General features: G+C 47.7%; 1 protein-coding gene across 1 annotated transcript in view; it reads right to left on the bottom strand.

The window, feature by feature from the left end:
* LIPC (lipase C, hepatic type) overlaps positions 1-25,721 on the bottom strand; it is a 152,229-nt gene that overhangs the window by 73,059 nt on the left and 53,449 nt on the right.

The following is a 25,721-nucleotide window of genomic DNA, read 5'->3' as shown; positions in this document are numbered from 1 at the left end:
TCCCTCTGGCCCTCCCCCCTCCCGTCCTTCCTCTCTTTCACTCTGTCTCTCTCTCTCTCAAATAAATAAATAAAATCTTTAAAAAAAGAGAGAGAGTTGGGAAAACAGTCCTTCCAAATCCGATGAGTCTATGGAAGTTTGGCTCTATCTATTATAACATATTATATCACTTGCTCTGGAAAGGTTGGGATAAAGTTTACCATATACTTACACTGTAAGTATAAGCCTAATCCTTCCACTAATACTAATGCTAATGAACAAATACGGATGCTGACTGTGTACAAAAAGAAATTGATCAAGAAGTTTACATGCTTTGTGGAAAAATATGTCAGTCTCAAGTGAGTCTGCCCTGGGCCCAGCCTGCCTGTGTTTGAATCCTGGTTCTGCCTCACACAGGCCGGGAGGCTTTGAATAAGTTGTTTACCCTCTGAGCCTCAGTTTCCTCGTCTGTTAAAATGGAGATGAGGTTATTTACGACGTCAGCACTGCTGTGAAGATTTAAAGAGATAGAACAGTACCTGGCCCATTGTGCTCAGTAAGGGTTAGCTGGGATAGTTGTGAGCTTGGGGCTGATTTACCAGCACCAAGTCATCATGGTTCCCCCCTCAGGGCAGAATGCACACAAGTGAGTCCTACCAGTGTTCAGAAGGAACACTCTCCCACAGGGAGAGAATTATGAGGAGTACCTCTGACGTTTGCGTATACTTTGTTTTTGGTGGGGTGCTGTAGGGCAGGTGAGGGGGGCATTGGAGAAGGCTCAGAAGTGCTCAGTGAATAACTGGTGGAATCATGGAAGCCTTTGATACAGATCTAAGTCATTCAGAGTGGGGAAGTGACCTGCCCAAGGCCACACCAAAGACAAAGATCAGAGCCAGAATTAGTGTCCCAGATTCTTGGCTCCTGTCCGGTGCTCTTGTTGTCTGACCAGCACGGTTGGGGTTCTAGAAAGAGGCATTTCTTAGTGAGGAAGTTTTCAGTGCCAAGGTTGCTAAGGAAATGGGGTGAAGGGAGGGCCTATAAGTGAAGAGTACAGATTATTTCCAAGCAAGAACCAGTAAGAACTTCAGGCTCTCTGTTTGCATTCAGGTGAAAGGTTAATTATAAATCAGCTCTAACAGATGGTTAAAGAGGTTCCACCCAAGCCGTATTTTGCAACACTTCATTCCCTGAGGTTGGGTAGGTTGGGTATTGGCAATTTGAAATATGCACAGGCACTGATTTATACAGGTGGGTTGGGCCTGAGAGCGCAACAGAGTAGCAGTCCCCAGAATTGTGTGCCACCGCAACTGCTAAAACAATCAAAATAGTGTTGCCTTGTATTTGCGGAACTCTGCTCCATGGTTTCATGGACATCGTTGAGCCCTGACAACTCCATTACCCTTATTTTATCTAAGTGCAAACTGAGGCTGGGTGAGGTTAACTCTGGATCCCTCCCACTGTGGACCACACCATGCTCTGTCGCCTCCTGGGTTAGCCAGCCTAAGTGAAGGCAGAGTGGAGTGGCATTTGCTGAGCAGAGCACCTTTGCTAGGCCCTGAGATTTGGTCTTCAGAACTCTGCCACCTGCATGACCAGCCTGAGGTTTGAGTGCCCACATTTACAGAGCCAAGTGGCATAGGACTGAGGTCAGACTCCCCCAGTGGGACTTTGGGCTCCTTAGGACTGTTTGGTTTGGGGCAAGTAACTTATTACTGGATTGTCCTCTGGATTGTCCTCATCTATAAAATATAAAGAGCGATAGTTCCCACCTCACACCTTTTTGGGAGGTTTAGAATAAGATAATGCTTAGGATGGACCCGCTATACACTAAGAATAAGGGTTAGTTACTCAAGCTACATTCTATGCTTCTATTCTAGCTACATAGTAATATTAATTCCAGCAAAATTAGATAATTACAGGAATATTACTCGATGACAGAGATACACTATAAAGCCTCCATGGCCATAGGCAGAGAACACGGTTTAGGTTCCTCCCCCTTGTCCTCCCCCTACAGGCCCCCCCTGTAGGGGCCCTTCACAACCAGCAGCGCAGACAGAGCTGAGGAGCTAGCTGGGCCCCCGGCCATGTGATAAGAGCCATTGTGCTTCTGGGTGGAAGGGCTGGGGAGCCTCTCTCTGCAGCCAGAATCCGGGTGGTACCTCTGTACTTGGCAGGCACCGTCCCTTTCTGAGGCCGGGAAGGCTGAACAATGGGCGCTCTGTGGCTTGCTGGGACCGTGTCGCGGTATCTAAATGGGTCAGTAATGCCGCTAAGTTGAGTGGGCCCCCGGCTCCGGGGCATTTGTGACAGGGCAGGCAGAGAGGCTGCTCACTCTCCACGTCTGTTGGCACCCCAGAAAGGGTCCACCTGCAATCATGTGCCAGGCAGTGCTCCCAGCACCACGGAGCTCCCCCGGGGATCCCCAGCCCTCTTGCACGACAGCCTGTGGTTAGTACCAGGAGGAGGGGGAGGGGCAGTGCTGGGACCCCCTGGTCAAGCAATGGCAAGTGCCCACCAGAGCCTGAATCCGATGCTTGTCCCTAGAGTGGTGCCCCTCACTGAACAACAGGGTGGGACCGTGGAGTTGTTGCTGCCTGATCCCTGGCTACAACCCTGTAACTGGTATTTAGCAGAGACAATCCTTGGGAATCCATCAGGACTTTGCTCTCAGGTGTAGGGGCGTCGCGGGGAGAGGGACAGATTAAACTAACCTCACACCTCTTATGTTCCAGGTGGTGTGCCAGGCACTTCACATTCATGTTGTCTCTTAAACCTCACAACAGAGGTAATAGCGTAACTATTCCCACTTTACAGGCCAAGAAACGGAGGAGTAAAGTGACTTGCCCGAATGACACAGCTAGTAAGCAGTAGAGTTAGGATGAGATCCCGTGCCTGGCTCAGACCCACACCCTTGACCATCTCCGGCATTGCCTTGCTATACTAAGCCTCTGTTATTTCTCCCTTGAGTTTGGGGAGTTGGGAGTCCTCTCATTTCTTGAAATGCCAGCTTCTGAGCTGCCGGCTTCAGGGCTTTCCTGGGCTCTTGGGGCAGGGTTGTGTAGACAGGATGTGTGCCCTCCTGATGCTAAGGTTGTCAGGAGCTAAGGACTGGGTCTCCTATCCTTCGGACAGGGCTCCTTTGACCTGTTCTTAAAGGGTGCTTTTGTTTCTTCACTTGCAGATTTTAGGGGATAAATCTGAGAATGACTTCGAGGCTGTAGTCTACAAATCCAACACCCCCCCCACCCCCCGTGAACTCCGTTCCACCCAGCCGATTCAACGGGAGCCCTCTTTTCTTCACAGGTGAGATGCAGGCAGGCTTCCACCTGGGTGTAATTAGACTCCTCTACGCTCCCTGGCTCTGGGCTCTCCCGGCTCTCCAGAGACCTGAAGGTTTTGCAAGTGCTTCTCCCCTCCCTAATACTTGGTTGGCTGTCATTCATCAGAGCCGCAAGCCACCAGGGAACACCTCTCCTTGCTCGGCCTCTGCTCCCCGGTTGCTTTGGAGACAATTCAGGGCTCCACCCACTCCTGGACCTGGGTTCCGAGAGCCAGTGATGATGATGGGAGAAACTCTGTCTCCAGACTTCACTATGGTGTTTTAATTTATATTCATCGGGAGAGTGGCAGATTAGAGGTTGTGAAACTATCAGAGAAAAACAGCTTCTAAAAATACCAGTGTTGCTAGCGCGATGGGCCCGGTTTGGAAAGAGGGCATCTTGCATTTCCCCGCCCCCAGGTGAGAAGACAACAGGGTAATTATCCAGTGAGCGGCGCTGGCTGGCGGAGGGGCAGGGGTGCTGAAGACTCGTGGTGCCTATCCGCCCGCTCCACGACAAAGGGGCGTGCTAGAGCCCTGTAAATAATAGTTCCAGATTAGCTGGAAGGGGGGATGCTGTTTCAGAAAGTGAACAGCTTCAGCAGTCTCTATTTCTTTCCTGGCAGAAACTCCAGTTGTCTTTGTGGGGCTGGCCCGGCAGTGAGGTCACCAGGCTAGAAGTTGTGAGGGGCCTCATTGTCACTGGTGCCTGCGCCCATCTCCTCCAGACCCCTCTCCCCCGCAGCGGTCATGTGTGTCCCCCCGGGGCCTGCCACCCTCCTAACCCCACCCATACTTCAGTCCTGACCCCATCACTCATCTGGGCTTCTGGCAAGTTTCCCTAAACGCTCTCTGGCCCAGTTTCCCAGTTTTTAAACTGTATTGAATAATAATCCCTATCTCGCATTCATTGGGGGTTAAAAAAAAATAAGAATGAAGTATTACAAAGGGCCTGGAGCATGATAAGGTCCCAATGCATCTAGTTTTTCTTTATAATATAAGCAGGTAGGTCACAGGAAGCACAGCTATTTAAGAGGGTGCTTGAATGAAGCACAGATAGTTGAATTTCAGGCCATGGGGAAGATATTTTTGGACTGGTGAAACTTTCTGGACCCATTCAAATTCTATGGAGATGTCTATCTCTTTGGCTTATTTGTAGGGTCAGCTCTGCATTATCACGAAGTGGAAGAAGGCCAAGAGAGATCACAGGTATTGCTTTTACAGTTTGTAATGCTTTTTCAGATACACACTCAGCATTTTCAAGTAGCTATCAATGCTGCAATTTGCAGATGGTGAAACCAGAGGTCAAGATTAAGTCCCTTTTTCAAGTTGGAGGTCTGGACTCCCAAATCCTGGTTTCTCCCCACGCCCCCCCCCCCCCCGCCCCAGTAAGATGTACTAAGGAAATTCATCCCTAGGTTGTCAGAAGATGCCGGGGTATGGCCCATATTAGAGGGGGTCCCAAGTATTGACAAAAGGAAGTATGAGGGGGAAGAGGTTTGCTCATCTGTAGAATTATTTTACTATAAGACTGGACAATGAGAGGTCAAAAAATCCCAGGATTTCTTCTGTCTTGGAAACTTCTCCCTCTCCCCAGACCTGATCCCTTTGGGCTAAAGGCCCCAAGCCTGGGCTTTACTCTTCTGACATATTTCAGAGGATGAGGCAGGTCAGAGAGGCAGCTCCCGAAGCTTCCAGGAAGAAATGGGAAGGAAATGGAGCTTGGGATTGTTTTCCTTCCAAGATGCCTACCTCTGAAAACAAGGCATCCCTACAGGTTATTAAGACAGAATGGATACAACAGTCACTACTCCCAGCACCCAGCACTGTGCCCAATAGGGACTTAATAAATAGCTGTTGGATGAGTGGCATAGATAAGGAAACTGAGGCATTTGGTGGCTCCTTGTAATCAGTGGCCAACCGGAGCGTGGGCCCTGGTCTCAGAGAACCACCCAATTCCTGGCTGAAGTTGGGCTTAGGGATTGAGTAAGCCCACTTCCTTACTTTACTGATGAGGAAACTGAGGCCCAGAATTGTGGAGCAACCTGCCACAGGCCACATAGCTTCTCAGGGGCAGAGCTTGGTTTTCCTGACCTCTGGCCTCTCGGCCACACGCTCACAGTGTCGCCGACAGCAGGGTTTTCTGATGTATCCGTCACAAGCTTACCTCAAACCCCACAAATACTTCAGCTGAATTTCCTTAAAATAACTGTTGTGATCAACTGAGTGTGCTTATAGGTACGGGGGTGGGGTGGGGGGTGTAGGGGAAAGAAAATCCTGTTAAACCTGCTAATTGCTGAGAAAACTGCTTCTGAATGATGGTATGTGCTCTGGAAATGTGTACTGATCAGTCAGCCTGTTTGGGCTGCATTGTTTCTGGAGCAAGAACCATCAGGTAGGGAATAACATGACTGATAACGGAGAAACAAAAATGCAGTCAATTTTAAGTGACAAATCCTCCTGAAGCTATTTATTAAGGGACTATCTGGAAATGCCCAGATTGAGACTCTATAGTTTTCTCATTTTTAGAAGTTCTAAGTGCCCAATAAAAGCAATGCTGTTCCCACCGCTAAGGAACAATTGCTAGTGTTTATTAAGTACGTACTATGTCCCAGGCACTCTGTTAAGTGTTGTGCATGCATCATCTTTACTCCTCATGACAAACCTAGCAAGTAGAGGAATACCTGTAGCCCCGTTGACACGAGAGCAAACTGAGTTTCTGCAAGGTTAAATCATTTACCTACTTAAGATCTACATTACTAAGCAGCCCAGCTGGGACTTGGACCTAGGGGTATTTGACTGGAAGATCCCGAGTCTCATTCACGAGAGTTCTAAAGTCAGCCTGTTATGTGTAGTCAGAACAGCCCTTGAAACTCTCGTTATCACTCATACAGGATGGAGTTCAGCCAATACAGGCATACCTCATGCAGGAGATACTGTGGGTTGGTTCCAGACCACCCCAATAAAGCGAATATCACCATAAAGTGAGTCAAATGCATTTTTTTGTTGCCCAGTGCCAATAAGAGTTATGTTTATATTATAATGTGGTCTGTTAAGCGCGATAGAATTAGGTCTAAAAAGTACATACTTTCATTAAAAATACTTTGTTGCTAAAAAATGCTATCATCTGAGCCTTCAGCAAGTCATAATCGCTGACCATAGGTCACCATAACAAATATGATAATAATGAAAAATTTGAAATATTGCTAGAATTACCAAAATGTGATGCAGAGGCCCAAAGTGAGCAAATGCTGTTGGAAAGATGGTGCCGACAGATTCGTTCGATGCAGGGTTGCCACAAACCTTTAGTTCGTAACAAAACACACTATCTGCAGAGCGCAATAAAGCAAAGCGTAATAAAACAGGGTATGCCTGTGTTTGTCCCAGTGGATCATCAGATGAAGGCCAGGTTGAATGAAAAATAAGTGTCTTTGTATGCTAGAATCATACTCAGGGCAACAAGATGCTCATGCAATGTGGGGCACAGAGGAGGAAAGTGCGCCCCACCTTCCACCTCACACCCACGGCGGGCTTGTGCTCACCCAGCGGCCTGGTGAGTGGAACCATCCCTGTGCTTATGATTATTACTGTTCTTCCTCTCCTGTGCTAGCTCACTGGTTGCTTGCCAAGCACCTGTCCTTGAATTCTTTCAAGTTCAATGCATCTAGGAAGGAATTCCACCACGTTATTCCCCAAGCTTCCAGCTGGTAAATGACACAAACAAACACCAAGCAGAACAAGTTCTTTGGCTCTCACGGGCCAGTGTTCAGTCTTTTGCAGGCCACACATTTTGCTCATGTCCTTTTTATTTTTTTTAAGATTTTATTTATTTATTTGACAGAGAGAGACACAGCGAGAGAGAGAACGCAAGCAGGGGGTGTGGGAGAGGGAGACGCAGGCTTCCCGCGGAGCAGGGAGCCCGACGCGGGGCTCGATCCCAGGACCCTGGGATCATGACCTGAGCTGAAGGCAGACGCTTAACGACTGAGCCACCCAGGTGCCTCATGCTCGTGTCCTTCTTAGTGAGGTGCCCTCTGACTGCTGGGCGGTGGGAGCAATCCTGTACCCCGTGCACTCGGGGTCCATGCTCACATCATCCACTCATCCCACCAGCACTGACTGCATGCAATGCCCAGACCTCCAGGGTACGGGGTCTCAGGGAAGCATAGCTCCTGGAGAGGGGGGTACACAGGAGAGAACCAACGAGTACAAGACAGCTGGACACTTGGGCTTGCAGCAAGCGGAGGCAGGGCAGGCATCTCACTAGGGCAACCAGCTGTCCTGGTTTACATGGGACTGCCTGATTTAGTGCCAGAAGTCCCACAAACCAGGAGATTCCTCAGTCCAGGCAAACTGGGATGGCGGGTCACCCTCACCCAGCCGAAGGAGACGAGGAAGGGACACTCCAGGTGAGACCGATCCAATGTTTAGCACCTCTCTGGGCACATTAAAGAGAGAGAGGGAGAGAGGGGAGGGGGAGGCGGGCCGAGGGACAGACATGCGAAGGGACAGTGGCACAAGAGAGCAGCATGGATAGAGTGGAGGGTCTGTGTCGAAGAGTGGTCCGGCAGGAAGCTGGGGGTTGTCTTTTCCCTGGAACCTACTTCTAGGAAACACAAAGACACCCTGGCTGCCTGATGCTCGGGAGGTGCTTCCTGGGACAAATTCTGGAGACATAAAGAGAAGCCTGCTGTATGGGGCACACCCGCTTTGGGTCCGGCAGTCCTCAGCCACACTTCTTGCCGAGCCCCTCACCCCGCTGCCGGCCCCCCACACCATGGGCTGCGGAGCTTCTCACTGCTCCTTGTCACATCTCTATTCCGCATGGGGAGTAACCTCAATGCCTCTGAAGAGAAGGGGCCCAGGCCACGCTCACTCTTCAAGCCTCAGTGTCACTGGGAAGGAGGCATTGGGCCACCTGGAAGGCTGGCCGACTCTGGACCTTCCCTGATCCTCAGTAATCTGTCAGCAGGGATGGCAAGAGCTCCCTCGTGGGGAGGTTGTGAGGCCCAAACACGAGCATGTCTGCCCGAGGGCCCAGTCTGGTGCCCAGCACGCAATGTGTGCACGGAGGAGCAACGTCCAAGCCGAATCTCTGAGGAGGAGCTCTCGGGTGGAGGAGGGCAAGGACACTCAGAGGACCGAAGGCACGGAGCCCTGAAGGAGCCTGTGAGCGGGGCAGTGGCGAATGGTGCGGGGGGCTCACCCTGCTAGCCAGCCCCACCTCCAGTGCTCCCGGACACCACGGATGCCCAGAATCTTTAGAGCCATCACTGACACCTGCCTCCCCTCACCCTCATGAGCAGTCACCATCTTCTGTTAATGCTACCTCCTAAGTCTCTCTTGAATCCCCTTTTATCGGTCCCCACCCTTCCAAGGGACCGTCAGCTCTTTTCCAGCTGTTGCCTCCCCACGGGTCTCTTCTTCCACTCTGGCTCCTTCCAGTCTATTCCATGCACCGGCAGCCGGCGTCATCACTGTGGAGAACACAGAGCTGACGCTGCCATCCCCCTACTAACACCCTTCGCTAGATACCTGTTGTTCTTGGGGGAAGCCAGCCACAAGACCATCCTGGGTGCTGACTCTTATGGTCTAGGACCACACTTTTCAGCTGCCCCTTGAGCTACGTTCCTCCTGTCTCCACCCTCCTGCCACGGTGGCTTTGCTCAGTTCCTAGAACACGGCTCACTTTTTTTTCACCCAGAACCTTGACTTGCAACCCACGGCCTTCCTATTAGCCCAGTTAACTCCTAGTCACCATTTAGGTTTTCATGTAAATGCCACTTCCTCACTGTGTCCTGTAGCATTCTCAGCGTGTTCCATCTGCGGCAGGTTTTATTTAAGCACCTTTGAATTTGGGGGAGAAGGCATTTTGAGAGGCAGCGTACCTAATGGTAGGAGCATGAACTTGGGAGCCAGGGTGCCTGGGCTCAGAGCCTGGCGCTGACACTGGCTGTGGGGCCTGGGCAAGCTATTTACCCGCAGGGTGCCTCAGTTTCCCCATCAGTGCAAAGGGATAATGATAGTCTCCATCTCGTGAGTTGTTGTGAGGATTAAATAAGTTAATATTGGTAATGCCCTGCAGAGCACCATGTCCAGTCCATAGTAAGTGCTCTACCAGCATTTGTTACATAGATAAAAGAACTGCCTCCGAGCATTTTGCTCACACCCCAGGCATGGTATCTAGGACACACCTTTAGTCAGATGTGCTCATCCCTGCTTCCTCTCAATCATAAAGTCCTTTTGAAGGCAGGGAATATGGCTTAGGCATCTCTCTGCATGCTGGTGCCCAGGAAAGTGCCCAGCGCACAGGGAATTATTGACAAATAGAGTTGGAAAGGAATAATGTGATGAAGAAGGGTTGAGATGTCAAGGATAGAAGAGAATACTAACGGCAGACCTGCATGCTCAACTCTACTCATACCCATTAGAACAACAGGCCAACAGACAGGATCAGAGGGGATAATTCTCCCAGGTTTTGGTGGCCTGCCCTCTTTGGTAGACTCAACACCACTGGTGGATTCCCCCCAAGTTTCCATAGAAATTTTCTCAAATAGCTCAGGCCTCAAGAAGAGAGTTCACGTTGGACATAAATTTAAAAACAGATAATAAAAACTTGAGGAGTGATCTGGGATGGCTGGGAAAGTCACTTTAAAAATCCCCCTTTAAGTATGGAGGGAATTAAGATATTTGATTAATAGATAAATCTCCCGGAGAAGAAATTAGAAAATACTCAGTTTTCTTGCTTCAATCGCACTTTCACAGAGCTATTAAATTACCTATACTAAGAAAAAAAAGAGTATTCATTAAAAAAACTGATTTAGGACAACTTGCTAAGAGATATTTTTACTCAATGAGCATGGTATCATTGGAGGCCGCTGGGCCCTTTAACTCCCCAAATTTACTTAAAAAATAGATGGAGAGCCATCTTTCTACTTTTTATCTGTGGTTTATTTTGGGGAATGGCGTCTGTATGCTGAATGGTGATGTGGCAATGAGAGAGACTCGGTGAAGGGACACAGGAGACCCCTTTCTATCCTGACAACAAGCTCCCCTCCTACCCCACCCACAACTCTAGGGGTGTGCATACGCACGTTCCTGGGAAGCTTCTGCCAGGTACAAAATCTCCTTCTCTCTTCAGGATCGTGGGTGTGATTCTAAATCACAGCTCAGGGTGTCAATTGTTATTTGCCAAATGTCAGAACAGAGCCTCCTGGAGTTGGACTGTGTCTTAGAAAAGCTCCCCTCAATGGCCACTTCACTGGTCTGTAAAACTTTTGTAACCAGTGGTCACATCTTATTCTTGAGTAACCTGGCATTTGATAGAGGGAGGATTGTATCTGATACTCTGCATAGTTCATATGATTTGCATGTCATTTCAGGAATGATAAAAGTGAATTAAAGATAATGTAAAATATTGATTCCCTTCTTGAAGAATTTAATTATTTGGTTGGTTAGCTTTGAAGAATATAGGAAATACTTGTTCTATACCCACATCATTTTGTTCTATGCCCACATCACTAGGGAGACCATGGTTTAGGCTGGAAATCACACTACTGCTCAGAGACACACCCAGCTACCCTCTCACTGAGTAAAGAGCTCCCCTAACGCATCCCTGATGGGCGGTTGTAAAGCTGGCCAGGTCTGAGAAATCATGCAAGTGATCTGTGCAAGGCTCTGGATGAGAGTTAATTGCTCCAGGAGACCCAGTTTGTGGTAGAGTCAGGTCTCAAACATAGATTTCCTAACTTCTAATCCTGAGCCCTTGCAAAAGTCCCCAAACCCAGGGCCAGGGACTGGTATTGATCTTTTGGATAATACCACACCACAAAGTTTTTCGGCTTACTATGGATGTTTGCCACGAATGTTGCCTCGGAAACATGGGATGTCCCCATCAGAGGGTTGGACGGGACATTCCAGGGGTCTTGTGGTCTCCTGTTGTCCCCAGGAACACTGCTCAGGGCGGATGGGCCCAGGCGAGGAGGGGAGCAGTGCCCAGAACTCAAGTGGCCACAATGGCCCCACATGCCTGCTTAGTGACCTTCCTTCTTTTCATGAACTGTTTCTACCTACACAATCTAAGAGGTATATATGTATTACTTGCCATTTTACAGAGGAAGCAATGAGGCCCAGAGAAATTAGGTAATTTACTGAAGACTCAGGTCTGCCTGACTTCCAAGACTGAGGAGGCTCTTCTCACGACTCCATGCGAGTAGACAACCCTGTCCACAAGTTGATTGACTATCTGGAGGCGAGAAGGCTGGAGAGCAGGAGAGGGAGGATGAGGCGGATGGAAGCTTTTCTCCAGTTCACTTTATTAAGATTATTTTTAAAGATTATTTTTAAAGCATGGGCTACCTTTAAAAGGAAGGGTCCCTACTAGATGCCTCCGGGGTGGAAACCGGGAGGCTGGGGGCCGGGCTGGGAGGGAGACTTTTTAGCATACACTATGTTGCACCTTTTATAATTTTGTACATGCACATGAGTTACTTTATAAAAATAAATAAAATTTAAATGTAAAAAAGAAGAGAAAGATACTGTAGGCACTTGCTAATAAATTTAGTCTGAGACAAACGGGAATACAGAACACCATGACAAGTGTCTTCCTACTTCTGACCCCCAGGCCCTCCTGCCATCCTCCTTCCCCCAGTCAGCCACTGGTATTGTTCTAGAGACACTTATAAGCACACATGTGCATGTGTCCTCTTTTACATAAGCTGGATTAGGCCATACAGACTGGGTGGTGTTTTGTTTTTTCACTTAAATCTTGGAGGCCATGTACTGAGATTTGTTTATCCAGGTCCCTGTTAATAGACATTTACATTGTTTCCAGTCTTTTGCTAATCCAAAGTGAATTTCCTTTCTTTCTTTTTTTTTTTTTTTTAAGATTTTATTTATTTATTTGAGAGAGAGAGAGAGAGTGAGTGCAGGGGGAAGGGTAGAGGGGGAAAGAGAATCTCAGGCAGGCTCCATGCTGAATGCCGAGCCCAACACGGGGCTCGATCCCACGACTCTGAGATCATGACCTGAGCTGAAATCAAGAGTCGGTTGCTTAAACAACTGAGCCACTCATTTAGGGACCCTTTCCCCCGAGTGAATATTCTTAATATGTCTTTCTATACCATGTGCAGGTCAATCTGTAAGATACACATTGAGAAGTGCAATTGCTGGTTCAAAAGATATTTGTGTGTCTTTAATTTTTAAAAGTTGTTGGTGTGGTTTAACTTTGAGACGTACTGCCAGGCTGTCCCCCCGAAGAGGTCATACAATTGCCCTTCCGCCACAAGGCATGAGGGTGTTGGTTCCTTACAAGCGGGAAGCATTTTTGCAAAGTGGAGCAAACTTTTCTTCTATAGAAGACAGGTCTGTAGAGACCCAGTGCTTTCAATTGAGAGCTGTAAGGATTGGTGCTGTGGCCTCTCCAGGGCAGGGGCAGGACCCTAGATATCATGAGCATTTGTCCCTCTCCCTGGGGACTGGGCTTTCCCCCTCCACGAGCCAATCTATGGATATTTATGGAGCATCTATTGTATGTCATGCACTTTACCAAGAGCTGTAGGGATCATCAAGGAATCAAAGACTCTGGACCTGCTCTCAAGAAGCTTGTAATCTAACTGGGCAGCTAACAAATCCCTTATGAGAAGAGAAGCAATGATACAAGGCCAGGAGCCAATGTTCGAAGTGGGGCTTATGGACAACAAATGTCTTAGGAGTTTGGGCGAGTCATATCACTTCTAGCTGGTATGCTCTTGGGAACACTGCTCAGAGAAAGCAGCATTTGATGCTAGCCTTGAAGAATGAGGAAGATTTTTCTGGGCCAAGAGGAAGAAGGTGGGTGTTAGAGGTGAGGGATGGATTTTTAATTTCTAAGCAGTAATTAGTTTGTGCTGACCACTTGCCAGATACAGTGCAAGACACACAGTCATTCATTTGCTCAAGCAACACATACTGCATGCCTTCTGTAGGCCGTGCAATGTCCTAGGAGTCTAGAGAACTTAGATTCTCGGCACTTTCATATTTGTATGACTCATTTTACAGACAAGCAAACTGAGGCTCTGGCGCTGTTAAATAACTAGCCCCAAGTCACCGTGCTAGTGCGTGGCCAAGCTGGAGGTTTGATGTCAGTGTTCTGATCCTCACTGTGGTGCTTTCCCTTGCTAACTGTGGCAGAGCCAAAGTACAGAAGGAGAAATACACAAGATGTGTTTGCTAGACAAAATATAGGTCACTCTATGAAAGACAAATTGGGCACCAGACCTGAGGTCTATTCAAGCTGTCCAAACTGCATACCCTTGTAACAAAACAATTCTGTAAGAAAAGATGACATTTCTGTGGCCTGAAATTTCACGCCTATGCAAGTGGTATTTATTTTTCCCTGCAAATTACAATCTGCATTGACATTATTAAGGAAATCACATGGACCCAGCAGAAAATGAAGAATCCAACTGATTATTTTTATTGCTATAGAAGTCCTTTGTAGGCAGGCTGGGAAGAGACCCAATTTCATTTGCTTGTAATATTGCAAATGCCGCTAATTGCCTGTCTTTGGTAAAGGATAGAGACAAAGGAGCTATCAAAGGTATTTATTAGAATTTCTGTTTGGACAAATTAGCTTTGCATTTCAGTGGCCTTCATCTTGGTGCAGAACACCAAAACTCCATGTGTTACTAAATGATAGTCCTGACATCACCTTTCCTACTGTTTCTACAGTTGTTTCTAGCAATGTCTGTAAAGTACTATTGAATTGACTATTTTCAGACAGATTTTTTTTTCCTGCAGAAGTTGAACTATCAGTCTATTGCCATTCAATTCAATTTAGTAGTTATGACAGTTGGAATAACTACATTGCATCTTAATATGTGTATCTCATGCATAAATTACATTGTTTGCCCAGCAGTAATGAGCAGAGAAGCTGCCAGGAGACTGAAAATCAGTGCTCAGTAGAGAACTGGGTCTTGTAGGTTGGAAAATGTCCATTGAACATTTGAGAGTCCATTGGTCTTCAACTCTGGGGCCATCAGAATGTGGGCCACGTGGTTGGTACTTAATGGATCTTTATTGACAGGACAACCCATTAATGCTTATAAAAATTGGCCTACCTCTCTAGTCTGATGTACATTTTCTCATTCATTCTTTCATTCATTCATTCCTGAGAGCTCAGTATTCTTGGAGGTATGAAGAATTATTCAATATGTCCATTGAATTACACCTCTGTAAAGTGACAAAACAAGTTCACAGAACTTCTAGTAGAGCAAGGTGGGAGGTGGTCTGTGGCATGAAACAACACCCCTGGGAGAGATGGTGTGTCATAGGCTTAGAACCAGACTCTGAGTTCCAATTCTTGGCTCTTATGCTTACCAACTGTATGACCTTGGGCAATTTGCATTACCTCCCTAAGTTCTAGATTTCTCATCTTTGAGATGGGGAGAAATCACAGTAATACCTACATGGTACGGTTCCGAGAGGAGTCAGTGAAAGAGAGCTTGTAAAGTGCGTGGCACTCAGCTCAAGAAATGCAAGCTATAATAATAATAATTACTATTCTTGGAGTTGAGTCATTACTTCTGGCTTGAGGCAAGGCGGGTGGGGGTGGCTTTGGTGTGGGTTAAGCTTGGGTATGCCGAACTGTGAGGGGGAGGTGGGCCTTTTGGGGTCAGGAGCTGAAAGCTAGAGCCTGGGAAGGTGGGTGTGGGGTGGTTAGAGGTCCCTCTGATGGGAACCGAGGGAGAAGAGAGAGGGCTGGAGAGGTGGGTGGACCAGACCATGGAGGAACTTGTAGACCTGCAGACTGGCTTGTGGTTAAAATTTTCTCCAAGAATCAGGCCGGTCCTCAGAGGTCAAGGAGAAGTGACCTGGTAAAAATCAGTTGCTTGAGGCCAGGCTCCCCTGGAGATTAAGTATTTTATTCTAAAAATGAAATTCAGTTACTGCTCAGTCAGGCAATTTCTCAAATTAAAGCAAGCAGAAAACACGGGCATTTTCTAACTTCTACATTATCCAGCTCTGAAACTCTGTGGGTGCTCCAGCAGGGGCAGGCGGGGCAAATGGACACATGTCTTCTACAGGCTGAAAGGGAAAAGCATTATCAACGATTTTGGAACCCTTTTCTTTTCCTCTGTGTGGGTTTCGTGCCCTTTACAATGACAAGGTGAATATTGTCCTCCCCCCACCCCCGAATTACTAAACTTCAAAAGCGCTTTGGCCCACATAATGTCTCCTGACCTTCGGCCGGTTCCAGTCTGTCCCCAGGAGCCGAGTCTGTGGTGGGTGAGCTGTCGGGGGGGGGGGGGGGTGGTTTCTGGAAAGCAGGGGCCTTGCCCCTGAACCATGGTCATCTCACCCCTGCTTCCTTCTTTCACTTCTTTTTTCAGCTCATGGAGCCTCAGAAGCACCTTTCCTCTCTGGCCAAAGAGATACCTTGGCAGAGAATATCAAGGCACATTCTGTTTAAAAAGGTAGGAGATGGGGGCGCCTGGGTGGCTCAGTCAGTCATTAAGCGTCTGCCTTTGGCTCAGGTCATGGTCCCAGGGTCCTGGGATCGAGCCCCACATCGGGCTCCCTGCTCAGCAGGAAGCCTGCTTCTCCCTCTCCCACTCAACCTGCTTGTGTTCCCTCTCTCGCTATCTCTCTCTCTGTCAAATAAATAAATAAAATCTTTAAAAAAAAAAAAGAGTAAATGGTTCACAAGTGCACACCATTATAGATTTGTCACTCTCCACTGTAACCCTTGTTTGCTGTTTGCTCTCCTTTGCTTAATGGTTCAGCTTTTGGAACATAGTTCACTCTCCCAAGGAAAAAATGGAAAATCAAACCACCTAAATCAGTGAACTCCCCAGGAAAAACAATGTACTTGAAAATTCTGGGAGTGTTTGGGGTCATACTGGGAGGTAATATGGCTTTAGTCCTTTTCAAGTGAACCCCCTGGCTTAGTGTAAATTTCCCTTCTCGCTGTCTCTCTGTCAAAAAATAAATAACATCTTAAAAAAAAAAAAAAGGTAGGAGATGGCAATACCCTTTTCCTGCCTGGAAGAAGTTCTACAGACCACTGGCTGGCTTCATCCTCCAAAGCCTGTGGACTACAGTTGAAGGGAAAATTTTTTTTTTTTGAAGATTTTATTTATTTATTTGAGAGAGAAAATGAGAGAGAGAGAGAGAGTGCACAAGAGGGGGGAGCAGGAGAGGGAGAAGCAGACTCCCCACTGAGCAGGGAGCCAGATGCGGGACTCGATCTCGGGACTCCAGGATCATGACCTGAGTCGACGGCAGTCGCCCAACCAACTGAGCCACCCAGGCGCCCAAAAGGGAAAATATTTTTAAAAAGGAAACGTGAAGAAGCTTGCAAGGGAAGACCCTACTCAGAGCTCAGCACACACTGACCGACGGGCACCGTCCTGACACGCTGCTGTCATTTGAATGGTGTGGATTGAGCCGGAACAAACTGGATTGCTGTTGGGGTGCAGAAGAACCCAGGCATAGTGCAATCCAGCAGAAATGGGGACAGAGAGGCTATGGAGCTCAAGGCCATTTCTCTGAGCTCACTGCTACCAGGCAGCAAGCGGAGAACATTTTACAGCCCCCATGGCCGCTCCCACCATCCATTTGATGTGACCACAGCCTTCTAGGAAGGAGCCCTCAGCCTTGCTTCATAGGTGAGGAAGTTGAGGCTCCAAGATGCTAACTGACTTGACCAAGATGTCACAGAGCTGCTAGCACCTGGCGGGATCAGGGCTTTGGATTCAAAGCCTGTGCCCTCTCTGTGACATCATGCCACTGTCATTTGGTATACGGCCAGCAGAGTGGGGCCCAGCCTGGCTGACAGACTGACCCCCATGTCTAGCTCTGTGTGAATTGCTCTGTTTGGGGCTCAGTTTTCCCAGCTGTACGAAGGAGGGGACTGACTCCAACTTACACTATGATACCACCCAGTGCCTCGTGTTTCCCCTGGCTGTCTCATTAGGTTCTGCTCTGAAAGAACCTGGTCTGCTTTCTTCCCAGATGAGTTCTGGGCACACCTGGCACTCTGCTGTACGAGAGACGTGGAGAACCTGGGTGCTGGAAGCCCAAGTTCATTACTTCTGTGCTGGTCCCTTAGCCCAGCTGGACTCAGTGTCTTCATCTGTAAAATGGGGACATATGGGAATACCTTCCTCCCAGGGTTGTTGGAAGAAGCAAGACAATGCATGGACTGTGCTTGGCATGCTGACTGGCATAAATGTCCCCTAAATGATCTGTCACTTTTATTTATGTTTTAAAATATTTTATTTATTTATTTGAGAAAGAGAGAGAGAACATACAAGCAGTGGGAGAAGGAGAAGCACGATGCTGGGCTTGATCCCAGGACCCTGGGACCATGACCCGAGCCGAAGGCAGACACCTAACTGACTGAGCCACCCAGGCGCCCTGATCCCTCACTTTTATTGCTGACATTTGTTCAGTCCTCACCGTGTGTCAGGCACTGTGTTAACCAGTTCACATAAAATAACTCACTCAATCCTTTTAAATGACATAATGCAGGCAAAAAGCTTCACATGGGAAGTGCTCAGAGTGGTTCCTAGTGTTAAGATGGTGTCTTGCCCACAAGTGTGGGCCCTATTCTGGGCTGCTGCTTTCCTGGGGACCAAATGCCATGACTTAGCTCTCGTGGCCCTTTGACATCTCTCTCTGCTGTAAATCCACGCCTTGCTCAAGGCCTGGCCCGGAAGACAGTGCCTAACGTTTCAGTGGGTTACTGGTGGACACAGGTGTGTGAGCCAGCTGTTGCAATGTAGTCAGGAGGACCCCTGCAGGGTGAGTATGAGGTGTGGTCGTGGGAGACGGGAGGGGCACAGTCACCTCTGACTGGAGGGCAGGAAGGTCAGGAAAGGTGTAGGGGACAGAAGATACTTGAGTTGGGTCTTGAAGGAAGAACAGAAGTTTGTGGGCAGAGGAAGGGAAGGAGGGCAGAGTCAGGAAGTCATAGGTCACGGGAGATGGTCAGCAAGCAGGCCGGGGGCGCGGGGAGGGTGCAGATGGCAGAGGGCTTTGGGAGCCAGGCTAAGTTGTGTTTCTCTAGAGGCCATGAGGAGCCACTGATGAATCTTAGACAGGGAAGAAATATGATTAAGTCTACCTCTTTGTAAGCTCACTAGGATTGCAGGTAAAGGAGGGATGGGAGGGGGTGGCCTGTGAGGGACCTAGAGCAGGAGCACAGGGAGGAGGGGGGGAGGGCATGAAGAAGATGGCAGCAAAGGGGTGTAGGGGAGGGGATTGTGTGAGAGACATGGAGTGAGACATTTAGTGGCCTCCATGTCCACTGAATCACTGGATTTAGACACTGGGTGGATGTGGGGTAAGGGAGAGCGAGATGGCCACACTGACTTCCAGTTCTCTGACTAGGGAGGTCCAACAAGGGAGGGCTGAGAAGGGCCAGGGGACGTGGCGTTGGAGGAGTTGTTCCTCCGCAAGGGCAGTTGGGTGGATAGAGATGGGTGCCCCTCTGCTGTGGCTGTTGGACCGAGGTCCTGAGTACATTTGTGGGGGTGGCCGGGAGATTCACCAGCCAGCTCTGGCTGTCCCAGTGTGGGAGTGACTTTGTGCCCTAGGTCACTTCGGGCAGTTGAGGGGCCTGAGGATGTTTAGCCTGGGTGGAGGGGACCGAGAGAGGTCGAGGAAGCTGTCCCCCTTCCTGTCTTCACGGAGGAGATCTAACTCTTTGTGCTCCCAGATGCCGAATTCTGACACGTGAGTGAGAGGCGGAAGGAGTTGGATCTGGGCTCGATGTAAGGGACACTTTGTTTCTTCCTCTACAAGACGGTGACAAAACACCTGCGTCAGGGGTGGAGGAGGGTAGAACAAGAAATGCATATGAAACGCTCTTTCCTGCTCCCAGCGCAGAGGATGCGCTCCCTAACAGTCAGGATGCCCCTGAAGGAACTGTCCCCTCCTTCTCGGCCAAAAGTCCCCATGCTCCCCTGCGCCTGTCCCTGGAACTCTCCCCAGGGAGGGACAGTTGCTTCATGATGGATGTAGAAGGACCTGGGATCAAGTGGCTGAGGTGCTACTTTCCCATCCCAAGACTGCACTATTCCTCGGTGAGTAGATGGAACTGGAACCGGTGTGGCTGCAGTGTGTTTTAGCTGACAACGAGTCATGAATCAATGATGGTGAATTTCCTTTTAACAAGATCTGTTATGATGCAAGACAAGATAAAGAATGTGAAACAGGTGGAGTCCACCGGGGAAATCGGAGTGACTGGCCCCCACTTGTGTAGGTTGAGGATGGTCAGGATCCTTGATCTTATCAGAGGCAGTTTGGCAGACTGGGAAAGAGGGAGAGATTTGGGGTCAGGGAACTCAGGAGAAATCTCCGTCTCCGTCCTCTGCCAGCTCCATGATCTTGGACAGGTCACCTAACCTCTAAGGCTCATGCTCCTCCTTCTTAGCAGGAGATGACGTATGCAAAAACCCTCTCTGTGCCTGGCGTATAGGAAGTGTACAGGAAATTTTAGCCAAATCTATAGCTGAACCAGCTGATACGAGAAAAATATTAACTGGAACGGTTTCCTCTCCTCCTACCTCCCGGCTGCATCTTGGGATGCTGTCCCCAAGCATTTCCCCTGGAGTTCTGTCTGTGGGTTGTCATTTTGTCTGTGTGCCTTTCATCCTCCCAAAGTCTCGTTAATCGCACAGGAAGTGGGTGGGTAATGGGCTTCTCTGTTGTTCCACTGGCCTCCCTGTGAGCCTCACTGTTTTGCTTTCCTCACCACGGGGGCTTCTCACACCCTCTAATGACTGTTTCCTTTCAGAAATGGCATATTTTTAGACGAAAGCATTTCCTGTGGCTCATCTCCCGACTCTGGCAGATCTCTGATTTCTCATCAGTTTTCCCCGCCTCTCTCTGGTCTCATAAAACCCACCCCAGCAGCACGTGCACCGCAAATGCAGGAACCACTTGCTCCCAGTAGCCTTCTTGGCTCTGAGCTGATAACCTGCGCTCAAGGGCTGGGGCCGGGGCCCAGGGGCCAGGGGCCGGGGCGGGGCGGGCCTTGGTTGAAATGTTGGGTCCCAGTAGTGGGGATTCAGCTCCCCTCGGCCAACCCTGGAGGGTGGGGGTCGTGATGGTGGTTTCAAAGTGCCCCAAACCACTCACCCTTCTTAGTCAAACCCAGATTGAAATGACCCCCTTGACCTTCTATTAACAACACAGACATACCCGGGGTTTGAATTATGGCTTCTCCATTGACTGGTTTGGTGAGTGACTTAAATGCTCTAAGCCTCGGTTTCTTTATTTGGAAATGGGGATAATATTAGTAAGCCTCACAGGGCCATTGTAAAGATTATATTAAGTACAGTATATAAGCAAAATACTTAGCATCCATACCTGGCACTTAGTTTCTCTTATTTTTAATTTAAATAAGTATCATAACTTAATTAAAATTGCATTTTAAATTGATAACATTTATAGTACTATAATTTATTATTTAATTATAATGATTTGTGCATGTGCTTTACTCCCCTCACTGACTGTAAGCCCCTTGAGGGAAGGGTCTAGATCCTCTTCATCACTGAATACAAAGGGCAGAGTGAGTACCCAGTGAATGTCTGAGGGGCTGAGGAGTGTGACCCAACATTTTTTGGACCCAAAGGGCTTCATTACATCTGTCAAGTATGGAAAGCTTGTGCAGGGGTTCTGTGTGGGGCCTGGAGGAAGGTAATGAGAGAGAGTACATGACCAGCTCTTGACCCCTGGGCACTCCAGTGGGGAGACAAGTAAGATCCAGAAGGAGAGGAGCCCAAAGAGCATTAGGGGAGGGAGAGGGCCTGTGCCTGTTCTGGCTGGGGGAGTATTGTCCACAAGGACAGCTATCACTGGGTGAGGGGGAAAGATGGGTGGAGGACCTTCAGGCACCTGCCCTCTGTAAGCCTCTCTACACAATGAGGATTGGATAGCCATATATTTCTGTTTGCTTTAGTTAATTTACTCAGTTGATTCTCATTTTTGGAGCCCTGACTCTAGGTGGTTCTTTTAGCCAAACCTCCACTTACACCTAGACCACTATGACCTGTGTGTGTCACTCAGATTGTCTCCCCCCCGCCCCCACTCCATGAGCATGACAGACATGGCTAATGGATCACAGCGTTCTTCACACTGAGGCTGGTGTCATGGCGGTCATCCCGGATGGAATGGAATTGCTCCTTAGGCTTAAAGGCACTTACCATATTTGGTCTAGACTCTTAGATTACTGGGTATGGCCTGATGCCTCCATACATTTCGAAAGCTTATAGTTTCCCCCACAAAATGCTACTGTGCTTCAATTCCTTCTACCTTTCTTTATGGAAGCCTGTTTCTTACTCATTACTGGGAAGATTGGAAAAGTCTTAGGTGTTAGGAGGATGAAAGGCAGACAGACAAAAGGCCAAGTCTCTACCTTTATCTACTCATATCTGGCAGGTGTTTGGAAAGAGCTTAAGTTTTGACTTTGGATAATGGGTTAAAATGTGATTCTTTCTGTATTTTTGTCTTTAAAAATTTTGTATTAAGCAAGTATTACTTTCTTAATAGAAAAAAAATGCACTTTGGGATGCCTGGGTGGCTCAGTTGGTTAAGCATCTGCCTTCGGCTCAGGTCATGATCCCAGGGTCCTGGGATGGAGTCCCGCATCGCTTCTCCCTCTGACTGCTTCTCCCTCTCCCTGCCGCTCCCCCTGCTTGTGCTCTTTCTCTCTCTTTCTGACAAATAAATAAAGGAAATAAATAAAATTAAAAAAAAAGAAAAATGCATTTTATAATAATGCATTTTATTTTTTTAAAGATTTATTTTTATTTATTTGAGAGAGTGTGCATGCGTGCACACACCAGTGGGGGGAGGGGCAGAGGGAGAGAATCCTCAAGCAGATTCCCCACTGACCAGGGAGCCCGATGAGGGGCTTGATCCCAGGACACATGAGATCATGACCTGAGCCAAAACCAAGAGTCAGATGCTCAACCGACTGAGCCACCCAGGTGCCCCTATAATAATGTGTTTTATTTTAAAGTTTATAAAACTTACTCAGAACTTATCACTATATATCCTTTTGTACCTTTTGAGCAATGGACCATGTGAATATACTACCTCATAAAAAATAAAGTCAATACATTAAATGCTGGTCTTTGTGTTTGTACATGTGAATACCCTCTTTTATGAACAAATTTCCCATTTACAGAGTCTTTTGAAATTCAAAGAACATATTCTGTGATGGTAATGAGGATGATGGAAAGTTGTCTAACACTGTGAAGGATGTATACCTGGGGGTGATCGATTTAAAAAAAAAAAAAAAAATCCAGAACAGTTTTTAAAAGAATCTAGGTGGAGGGGAAAATACTGTAGGACAAAAGGAATTTGAACTTAAGCCCTAGTGTGCAAGGTCCCTTTTGAAATTTCATGCCTAATTTCGTATTTGTAACTTTGTATTCTTTTTCTTAAAGTGACCCTCCCCTTCCTATCCTGAGCTATGTGGGGCTTCAGGCCCCGTGAAACCCGGCTGTGCCCATGTGTAGAGGGAAATTCTTCTTGGTCTCTACAGGGTTCAGTGTCCATCAACCTTACAGCTGGAGTGGGAGCACCTGCTTTTTTCTCTATTCTTTTCTTGCCTCTTCTGCAAGATCCATATTTGTTAACGGGAATTCACAGGAAATTACCACTCCTGGGATAAGTAAGGCAACCCCAAGATTCTCAGCCTCCTTATCTGAGCCAGTCGGACAAGTGGAGGTGGCCCTTTTTTGGAGGCTGCTGAGCTTTGATTCAGAGGGGCTGCAGGAGAAGCCCTCACTATGGCCTCAGGCTCAAGCCAGATCTTCCTGTTCCTTGTGAGGGTGAGAAAGGCTGACACTGTCTTCTTTCTTAGGTCCCCAGGACCCTGTGTATGATTGTGACCCTGGTGGGCCAGGGAGTGATCTTAGGATCCTTAATAGTCCAACATGCTCATTAAACTATCTGCCTTTATTCCTTCTAAGTTAGATGAAAAATAAGAATTATAGTGTGTCAGTGTTGAGTACTTATCATATCTTGTCACTATATTTAGATCAAGCAGAATAACTCTGGGTGTGGACAGGGCAGCAAAGCTGAGGTATAAGTAAATACCTCTGTACAAAACTAGCAGCTGTGCAAATAAATGGGCAGAGGATCCAAGGTGTACAGGAAGGGAAGAAACAATTTACTGGAAGTGGATTGTAAAGCACAAAAACCTTAATGAGGTAAACATATTCCCAGATTAACAGAGTTCCATGGGGCGTGCATAGGGTAATTCCTCGGTGTCTTTATGACTGAACACTTAAGTGGTCTGGGGTGGGCCTTTGTGTGTTTACAAAGTTCCCCAGATGATTCTAATGTGAGTCCAGGGGTGAGAAGCACTCCAGAGTTCAACGGTATCAGTAGGGATCAATCACAAAGAAGATACTGTCCCAGAGCCTGGAAGGGTGAACTCATGTTGGGGATCACACCAGGATTTGTGGGGACCCCTCTATCTCAGGAGTTAGACCAAGAGATAAATCCTTATTCTATAGAGCAGTGGTTCTCATACTTGAGCTTGCATCAGAGTCCAGGAGGGCTTGCTGAAACCCGGATTGCTGGGCCTCTGATTCATTAGGTCTGGGACTCAAAAGTAGACATGTCTGACAAGTTCCCAGGTGATGCTGATGCTGGGAGTTTGGGGACCACACTTTGGGAACCACTGTCATAGAGGACAAGGGTCTTGGTTCTGAGAGGCAGTGTTGGGGTAACAGATAGTGTGTGAGCCTGGGGGTCCAGTGCCTGCCATGGTTCATGCACCTGCCGTGTGGCATAGGGTAAGCCATGTGCCCTTTATGGGCCCAATGTGTTCATCCATAATCTGGGGCTAAGATGAGCTGCTTTGCCTATTCCCAAGGGTTGAGTGGGATAATCAGGAATAACTCTCACCCGGCCCTCACCAGGTACTGAGCATTTTCCGTGCATTATTTCAATTTACTTTCTCAACATTTCTATGAAGTGGGTCCTATAATTCTTATTTTACAGACTCAGAGACTGGAGTTCAGGAAGCTTCATCCCCTCGTCAAGGGCTCTGTTGTCAGAGGCAATTCCAGCTGACCCCAGAGCCCAAGCTCTCAACCGTTGAGCCAACCCTGACCTTCGGTGGGAGACCCTGTGAACACTGAGACTTGCCAAACAATCCTTAGCTGTGGTTTTTCTGAGTGGTGAGCAGGATTTGATGTAAGGGCTACCTAGTGGGCGAATCAGTTTAAATCACAGTGAGCAAACCCCAATTAAGTCAAGTCTGGGCAGATAGGGAGGGCTCCAAAAGAAAACACAACAAAACACATCAATCACTCAGTTGCGATGTTTGAGAACAGGCCACTCAGATAAGACGAAGGCATTAATTAGGAGGAAAACGGAGCAGCGCAAACAGCCGGCGGGAAGACCAGAGGGCTCTTTAAAAGCCTGATGGAAGCCCAGGAAACCTGCCTCCCAGAAAACCTGGCGGCAGATCACAAATGCTGCAGCTGATGCATTAAGTCAAAGCAGCCATCTTGGGAAAAGGGCAGCTTTGAAAAGCAACAACAAAAAAAGAGGCTCACAACAGGGGACCAGGAAAAGCCACCAAGTGGGACCCGATACGTACAAATTAGAAATTATGAGCTCAAGAGCAACTCAGGGGAGCTCACGGATATAAGGAGCCCATAAACAAAGGTTCTGCACCCCAACATAGGGGAGCCCCAGAGGCAAGCACGTTTTGGTCTCTGGAAATAAGAGAGCCCATGTTCACAGGTGGGTGAGACAGATGATCCCTGAAGGCCACTTCAGCTCTCAGTTCCCAGGACCCTCTGTGAGTTGGGTTCACGCATCATTGGTCTACCAGATTTCTTTCCCCAAGTAAGCAAGTCTTTGGGGAAGAGTACAATGAATGAAAACGATTTTGACTGTCAGAAAAAAAAAATGATGAAATTTCATGCCAAAGTTTACCAGGGAAAGAAGTTGTTATAACTATCACACATGGGTAGGAATGTTGTGTAACAGATTACTTTTATAAAAAAAAAAAAATGGGATTGTTCTGAGGGGTCAGGTAAGTCAGTGGATGTCTGAAAAGCACTTTGGAAATTGGAATTGTTATTCATTAGAATAAAGGCATCATAAAAAATTGGGATAATTTTCTGAATGAAGAGATGTGAAAAGTGACTTTACTTAGTAATTGCAATAACATATAAGAGTTTCATACTATACAGAAAGAGAAGGAAGAAGGTATGAGCATCCCAGGAGGTAAAATGCTCAGCTGAGGGTGATAATGAAATGGGGCCATGTGAATGCGCAGAAAAATAGATGATCTTTAATGTGGACAAGGTCATGACACGTTCGGCAATGAGTAAACCAACAACTTATAAAATGGTTGTCTCTGACCTAATGGGTATAAACCCAGAAGGATTTCTGTCTTTGG

The sequence above is a fragment of the Zalophus californianus genome, chromosome 6, assembly GCF_009762305.2.
Source record: "Zalophus californianus isolate mZalCal1 chromosome 6, mZalCal1.pri.v2, whole genome shotgun sequence".
NCBI classification, from domain to species: domain Eukaryota; kingdom Metazoa; phylum Chordata; class Mammalia; order Carnivora; family Otariidae; genus Zalophus; species Zalophus californianus.
This window is presented reverse-complemented; position numbering and strand designations above follow the sequence as displayed.